The following is an 8628-nucleotide window of genomic DNA, read 5'->3' as shown; positions in this document are numbered from 1 at the left end:
TTAACGTTAATGTTTTAACATTACTTTTTACTTTTAGTTGTTTTTATTTTTAATGTTCCTTAATGCAGTTCGACAAAAGAGGCTACAGTTCCACAGTTCTATAAAAAGCCCAGCTTTTTATTTCCAGCCTAGGCTCCCAATCGGTGAAAAGTGCATTTTCCTATTTACCTGGATCCTATTTATCTCTGCTTCTCTTCTTTTTCTCTCTAGTAGTCCAATCTCTTTTTACCCCCTCAACTATCTATTGATCAGAATCAAGAGTTTCAATTTTCTGACTTCTGAACGTGTTAACGCCTTGCCCTGAACACCTCACATTTCTAAGGTAGATGTATTAGTATCATAGTGTCTTCAGAACATGTTTACAACTTTAAATGTACAGAGCCAAGGTTCATGGGCAGTAGTGTGGGAAACCTCCCTGGCCAATCACATTAGATTTCTGTAGGTACTAGAAAGCAGAGAAAACAGGAAACGATAATGGGAAATAAACAATGATTAGATATTAGACTTTTTCACATTGTAAATTATATGTATATGTACATATATATATTCAATTTGGCAAATATTTATGATACCTTTTTGCCTGACAGAAAGACAGAAAGCTATGACCTGATCACCAGCCCAGGAGCTCAAGACAGGAAGAAAGTGCAGACACATAACCGGGGGTAGTCAGAAAACACCAGCAAAAAAATAAAGAACACAAGATATTATTAAGCTGAATTAACTAGGGCCCATGGTAACAGGGCAAGACACATTCCTTTTATTTAAAGCTGTTTACAATGTCTAATTTTGATTAATTCTCTCATAGTTTTAAAACACAGACTTAATGGTTGTTTCGAATGTTAGTAGCAGTTTGTTCTTAGTTTTTCATCACCTTGGACAAAATCACTTTCCTTCCTTTTGTGTATGTTTGTGAGCTGCCGAATATGTCCTTGAAGAGGCCAATGGAAAGTAAGCTAGAATCTTAAAAGTGAGAAAGCCATCATCCCATAAGAGTTAATCACTTGGGCTGCCATTCTAGACAGGCTGACAATAGAAATATGTAAATACTATAATGTAAAAGGAACTTTTAACTAGCCTGTTTCAATTGCTGTCTCAGAGGCTTACTGCCTCTGCCTGTTAACCTAGGCCTAGTCCCGGAAGCTTATACTTCCACACCGTAGTCTGTCATTGAAGGAAGTCAGGACGGGGACCTGGAGGCAGGAGCCGATCTCAGGCCATGGAGGGATGCTGCTTACTGGCTTGCCTCACAGGCCCCAAACCACCAGCCCAGGGGTGGCACCACCCATCTGAGCTAGGTCCTCTCCCATCAACCACTAAAATCCTTTACAGGCTGATCTAATGGGGGCATTTTCTCAATCTTTCCCTCCTCTCACATGACTACAGTTTGTGTCAAGTTGACATAAACCTAGCCAGCACAGAGGGTATTGAAATTATGAATGCAAATGGAAGAGATGGAAAATGCAATGGAAGAGAAAGGCTCAAGGTAAACAAATTTGAAAAGTTAACGATATTGAAGGCCTAGAAGTTGGTAAGCCTAGAAGAAGATAAGCGTGCTTCATTAGGTTTAGCAAATAGACTGAGCAAGAAGGCAGTCCAAAAGTGGAAAATGTGTTCAAACAAGTATTTAATGTTCTAGGAGTACACGGGATGTAACCAGTAGAATTCATAGCATGGATACCGTGGTTCATGGAGTAATAAGATGATGTTAAGGCAGATGCTTCTCTTATAAGCGTTTATTGAGGATGCTGTAATTCACTTGTGGATTCATATATACATGCATTCATGTATATATGAATGTATATATTATTTATCATGGCACATACTTATAATCCCAATGCTTGAGGGGAGAGAAGGGGAAGGATTTTGAAGCTTGATGCCGGTCTGGCTAAGATTTGAGACCTAGAAAGGAAGAAAGAAAAAAAAAGAAGGAAGGAAAGAAAAAAAGGAAGGAAAGAAGGAAGGAAGGAAGGAAGGAAGGAAGGAAGGAAGGAAGGAAGGTTTCTTTTGAGAGTTGTAAAAGGAACTTTTTTATTCACCTGTTTCAGTTCTCTCGGAGGCTTACCACTTCTGTCTGCTAATCTAGGCCTAGTCCTGGAAGCTTCTAGCCTCCGTATAACCTAGGGCCAGAATGTTTTCAGCCTCTGAGACTTACTGCTGAATAAGATCACCCGTTCTTGTCTTACTGGCTTCAAAGCCAGCTGGTTCAACTCAACTGTTCTGGCTCAAACTCTTTTCCAGGCTGCCTTATACAATCTGATTTCTCTCTCAGCCACTGAATTGCTCTGCTTGGCCTCAAACTAGCTCCAATAATCTTTTCTAATCTTTTGGCTCCTTCCACTCTTCACCTGTGTTCTTCCTCTGCAACCTGTCTCTGTATCTTGGTAAAACAGACTCACCCCTCTCCTCTCTGCATTGCCCCTTAAGTTGCTTTCCTTTATTCTCTCTTCTTTTGAGAGTTGGGCATTTCCTATTCTGTCAAATCTTTCTCTTATTTATCACTTTTTCTGCCACTCCAGTTAGATATCACGTTTAAACATGGGTGCTTCCTTCTACAAATGAACTTTTCCGTCATTGTTTGGGATTAAGTGTGTGTACCACCATGCCTGGACCTAAGCTCTTCTTTACTAGGCTGGCCTTGAGTTTAGATCTGCTTGCCTCTGTCTCCTGAATTAGAGGTGTGTTTGTATTCTAGCCAGATCACACAGACCTACAAGGTCTTTGGATGTGATCTATTGCCAGAGAAGCCATGATCTGAATTAAAATTCCTCTACAGAGAGTTGTTCATGATTTTCATGAGAAATGCCCCAATCGTCTGTGGCATTTGAATGCTTGGTCTCCAGTTGGTGTCACTGTATGGGGAAGTTTAGGAGGTGACCTTGTTCGAGTAAGCAAGAAACTAAGGATGGGCTTTGAGGGTAAAAGACCAGCACCATTTCTAGTTCACCCTCTTGGTTTTGTTCTTACAGATTAACTTCTTGCTCTTGTCATCATAGACTCTTATCCCTCTGAAACCATAGTTTAAATGAACTCTTTTTTTTTTTTCTTAAGTTGCTTTGGTTGTATTGTTTTATCACAGCAATAGAAAGGTAACAAACACCAGGATCTACTCTGTGGTGAAAGGCAATGATAAAGAGGGAATTCCTGCCCTCGAAGGTCAGTCCTGTTCTACAGTAACAACCTACCTGCAAGATACTCAGGTGCAATAGTGGCACAAAAGCTATGGGAGTAACTAACTCCTATCTGATTGGAATTATGTCCACTTCAAGGAAACCATGCCTGACAATGCCTAGATGGCAACAAACATGAGATTAGATAGGATATAGACCTAGGGGAAAAAAATCAAGTACTACTGTTCTGCTAAATGAAGGTAGCAATAAAATGACTCTTAACAACATTCTGCCGTACACATAGATTAGTGTCTTGCTCAGCTGCACAGAGAAGCTTCCCTTTGTAGTAGATGGGAACAAATACAGAGATCTACAAATGGACAATGTGCAGAGAGAAAGAGCTCTTGGAACACTCATTACTCAGTGAGATGCCTCCGTCAGATCTTCTCCTCAGGGTTCAGGGAGCTCTGTAGAGGAAGAGGCAGAAAGAGTATAAGAGCCAGTCGGGGAGGAAGATACCAAGCAAAATAAGGCCTTCTAGATATAATAGGACTTAAGCACATATGAACTCACAGAGACTGTGGCAGCAGGCACAGGGCCTGCACAGGTTTAAGTTAGAGGGTGTCCCAGCACTGAGAGGGGAAGTGGAAGCAAGCGTCTCTCTCTAACGCAGATAACCCAGAAGCTATCTAATTGATAACTGCACACAGAGGAAAAGTTAAGTTTTCTCCAACTGAGTCTTACTGAATATACAAACCACACTTAAGGGAGGCCTCACGACTACCTACCAGTAGATGGCCAACACAAAATGAATCCAATAGTATTTTTAGAGGACTTTCTCTCCCTCTCAGTGTCACAGTGCTTTGTTTTTGTTGTTGTTGTTTGGTTTTTGTTTTATTTTGTTTTTTTAACCTTACAGATCTTTTGCTTACATATTATGTGGGTTTTGTTGTAGTTGTGAAGAGTTTAAGTTAGCCTAGGTGACTCCGTTTTGAAATGAGGAGCCATATTGACCGGGAGCTGACCTCAGGTACCAGGAATATCACAGAATATGCACTTGGCAGAAAATAAAGTTAACTCTCCTAGCAACAGCCTCCAGGAAATATCACAGAATAAATACTTGATAGAAAATAGAGAAAGTCTCCCTGGCAATAATTAATGAGAATCGGTTGGGGAAATTCTCCCCAAACGTTCCAGATGTAGTTTAGAAGCATGGCAATTGTGATTATGTAGAAGGTCACCTCACCTCTATGGCTTTTACCCAATCCTGTAACGTCAAGGCATGAACCTCCCTGCTTGCTGTCATGGTGAGGAGACTTGCAGTGCCTACCAGGGCAGGAGCAGAAAGATGAGGCCCCGAGCTTCTGCAGTGGCTGGAGTAATGAGGAGGAGGTATGCGTGTGTGCTCTGAGGTCCTTCACACCTCACGTGCCACACCCCTTTCTCTCCTTTCTTGTTCCGGCATTCCAGTCGTGACAACTGGTGAGAAAAGAGAAACAAGGCAAGTCTAGGTCAGGTTAACCCCACAGTATAGTCCTGGACAAAATATTTCTCAAACAGTCAACACATATCTGCATGCGAAGCTGAGAGGAATCTGTCCCCAAGGTCAAGGTAACAAAGGGGATAGATGCAATGTGAGTAAAGAGATGTCAGGCCTTCTCAGCTTGTTCCAGTCGTCCACCGGACATCTGTAAGTCCAGCTGAAGAGTCAGTGTTTTCATCAAAAGTGCCCTTTATGCCCCTAAAAAGTAACAACTGTTACCGTAACCTACATGATAGAGGGATTATGTATGGCGAAGTCAGGGGTGAACAAATAATGCATCAACCCACTGTGTGACCTCCTGATGCGGCCATTTTAAAGTCACCCGAGAGCTAGTGGAGTTAGAAGTGTGTTTAGACTCTTTTTCCCTCAGTAACATGACAGGAGAGAGTTGTATTATAAAGCGATTAGTGACCCCAGGGAGAAAGACAAGAAAAACTGAGGGGACACAGAAAAGGAAAAACTTTCCCTCTCCCCAAGTCTGGTCTATACATATCTGTAGCCAAGACTAAAAAATTCCTGAGCAATTAACAGCATTTGGTATAAAGAAATAATGTTCTTTTCATGCAGAGACATTTTATTTTATCTTTTTGGTTTTTCAAGACAGCGTTTCTCTATTGTAGCCTTGGCTGTCCTGGGCTCACTTGGGAGACCAGGCTGTACTTGAACTCACAGAGATCTGCTTCCCTCTGCCTCCCTGAGTGCTGGGATTACAGGTGTGTGCCACTGCGTCTTGCTTATACAGAGATATTTTAAACAAGAGTGTTAAAATAGCAATGAACCATGCTCATTTTCAAATATCGTTCTTCTTTCCCAGATAATACTCTGCTGTCTTTTGGGACTCCCGCAAACATCATAAACTTCACTTATAGTAAAGACACATCTTACCTACCTTGTGTAACCTTTGTGACCTAAGATTTATCTGACTTGCTATGATCTATCCAATGCACCTGAGGAACCACATTTAAGTTCCTTAGCACCCGTTTGAGATGTAACTGCAGAAGCAACCAAAATGATGCCTGTAGTAACTGTAGAGGTACTTAAAGACCATCTGTTGAGATCCCTACGCCTGAGCTCAGGTATGTACTATCTTTTCCTTAATCGCTTTTCTTTCTATGAACCGCAGGCTTAAATCTTAATAACTTGAGATCTGGGATGGATAGATCAGCAATTAAGAGCACTTGCTGCTCCTCACGAGAGGACCTAAGTTAGGTTCCTGTATAGGAATTTTAATCCAGTAACATGGCTTCTCTGGCAAGGGATTACGTCTAAAGACCTCCTAGGACTACAGGATCCTGCTGGAATGCAGACTCACCCTGGATTACAATATGATCAGGCTGGAATACAGAGGTACTATTGGTATACAGCTTTCATCCCGAATAATGTAGGTAAGGCAAGTTTGTAGAAGCAAGCACCCATGTTTGAAAGTCACGTCTAATTGAGGGGCAGACAAAGCAACAAATCAGAGAAAGATTTAACAGAATAAGTCAGAGATAGGATGCAGCCAACTCTTACAAGAACAGACGCTAGAGTAGGGCACAGTAGAGTTCAGTAAGGACAGTACAGTTGAGTTGCATTGAGCTGAGTTGATGTCAGTCAGTGGGGGGGTCAGTGGAGTGCAGTGGAGTTGGGTTCATTTTTGAGTTCATGTAGAAGAAGTTGAAGCCAGAGAATAAGAAGGAACCAGAATGTTAAAACAAATTGCCAGAGATAGTTTGAGGCCAAGTATTGGCAATTCATTGAGAAGCCCAGAGAATCCAAATTGAATCAGTCAGTTTGGAGAGGAGTTTGTGCCAGAACAGCTGAGTTGAACCAGCCAGCCAGAGTTCAGAAAGAAATAGAAAGGGGCCAGTTACTCAGCAGTAAGCCTCTGAGACAACAGTTACATCTGGAGAATATGTTACTTTTATAGGTTCCCAGTAATTACATCAGGTGGTTCACAACTGTAGCTCCAGCCCCAGGGAATCCAATGTCCTATATACACAGACACACACACACACACACACACACACACACACACACACACACACACACATATATATATATTAGTCAGGGTTTTCTTAGGAGACAGAAATGACAGCATGAAATATATACATACATATATCCTTATGTCATGTTGAATTTTCAAATTACATATTTAATTTCCAAATTCTATCTATCTATCTATCTATCTATCTATCTATCTATCTATCTATCTATCTATCATCCATCTATGTGATTTATTAGAGTGGCTTATAGTCTGTGGTACAGCTAGTCCAACAATGGCTGTCTACAATGGAAGGTCCAAGAATCCAGTAGTTGCTGAATCCGCAAGGCTGGCTGTATCAGCTGGTTTTCAGTATATGCCAGAATCCTGAAGAAGTACGTTATAATGCCAGTAAAGAAATGGACTAGTTAGCAATAGCAAGAGCAAGCAGGAAAAGAGCAAAAGCTTTCTTTTTCCATGTCCTTTATGTAGGCTGGCAACAGAAGGTGTGGCCCAGATTAAAGGTGCATCTTCCCATGTCAAAAGATCCAGCAGAGAAGTGGGTCTTCACATGATTTAATTTAGAGAAAAATCCCCCACAAATGGGCCCAGCCTCTTGAATTTTAGTTAATTCCAGATGCGGTCGAATTGGCAACCAAGAGCAGCCATCATGAGTTCATACAGCGCCAACTTGACTCACAATCAGGTCTCCTTAATGTCATGCTTAATTTCCAAATGAAAATAATCACCAGAGCCAGGCACACACCTTTAATCCCAGCACTCGAGGGAGACAGAGGCAGGTGGATCTTTGTGAGTTCAAAGTTAGCCTGGTCTGCAGGAGGAGTTCCAGGACATCCAAGGCTATTACCCAGCAAAACTATGTCTTGGAAACAAAACAAACAAAAACAATACATGATATAGCTCTCTCACATACATTCGCAGACACATTCTATATTTAAGACAGGTGACAATGTCCCTTGAGATTCCTTTGGTATCTCAAAACATAAATATGATAACCACTGATATTATCTTAATTGATTTTACATTACATGACAAAAAAAATCAAGTAGAGAAAAACACATATACATGTTCAGACACATTCTTAAGAAAATGTGATAGAAACACTCAGGTCATTATAATCCTCTTTTCTGGTGTTTATAAGCTATTCTACATTTTCTCCATCCTCAGCAAGCACTTCATCATGTCTTGGCTCTTTTTCTGGAGGAGTGAGAGCTATACCTTCTTTCCTGAAGGGTCTGTGTGCCCTTTGTCATCCTGCATCAGGTTGTCATGGTTTCCCGTTGACTTTAACCACAGGACATTGTAGAATCAACGTGATTGAGATCACGTGCTACCATTTGTGCAACTTCTACATATAACTTGCTTGTGCCTTAAGGACCTGCTCAGGCACAGTCACATATATATCACTTCCACTTGCTAATGGACTGTTCTGTGTGTGCCCTACTTTAAGGCTTGGTGGGTCTGATGACAGGCAGCTCAGGTCACGTGGTAACTTGATAGCCCATTGTCAAATATGCAGTTTCCACTAAGGGCCACTAACAGCAGTCCACGAGCTGCCTCTCAAAGGGAAAATAGTTGTCTGCAAATGGTGGTAGAGCCTTGCTCCGAAATCCCAAAGGTCTCCTCTGTGATTCACATACAGTTACCTGTGAGAGGCTCTGAAGAGCATCCTTGCCACTGACACCTTGTCCTAGTTACTGTTCTACTGCTGTGAAGAGAAACCATGACCAAGGCAACTCTTATATAAGAAAGCGTTTAGTTGGGGGCCTGCTTGTACTTTCAGAAGTTTAGTCCATTATTGTCTGGGTGGGAAATGTGGCAGCAGGCACAGCAGGCATGGTGCTGGAGAAGAAAGTGAGAGCTACATTCTGATCAACAGGCAGAGAGAGGTAAAGGGAGATTGTACATGGCATGGGCTTTTGACACCTCAAAGCCCCACCCCCTCAGTGAAACACTTCCTCTCACAAGGCCACACAGACTCCAACAAGGCCACA

This window comes from Meriones unguiculatus, chromosome 15, assembly GCF_030254825.1.
Source record: "Meriones unguiculatus strain TT.TT164.6M chromosome 15, Bangor_MerUng_6.1, whole genome shotgun sequence".
Lineage (NCBI taxonomy): Eukaryota > Metazoa > Chordata > Mammalia > Rodentia > Muridae > Meriones > Meriones unguiculatus.
Note: the sequence above shows the minus strand (reverse complement) of the source record.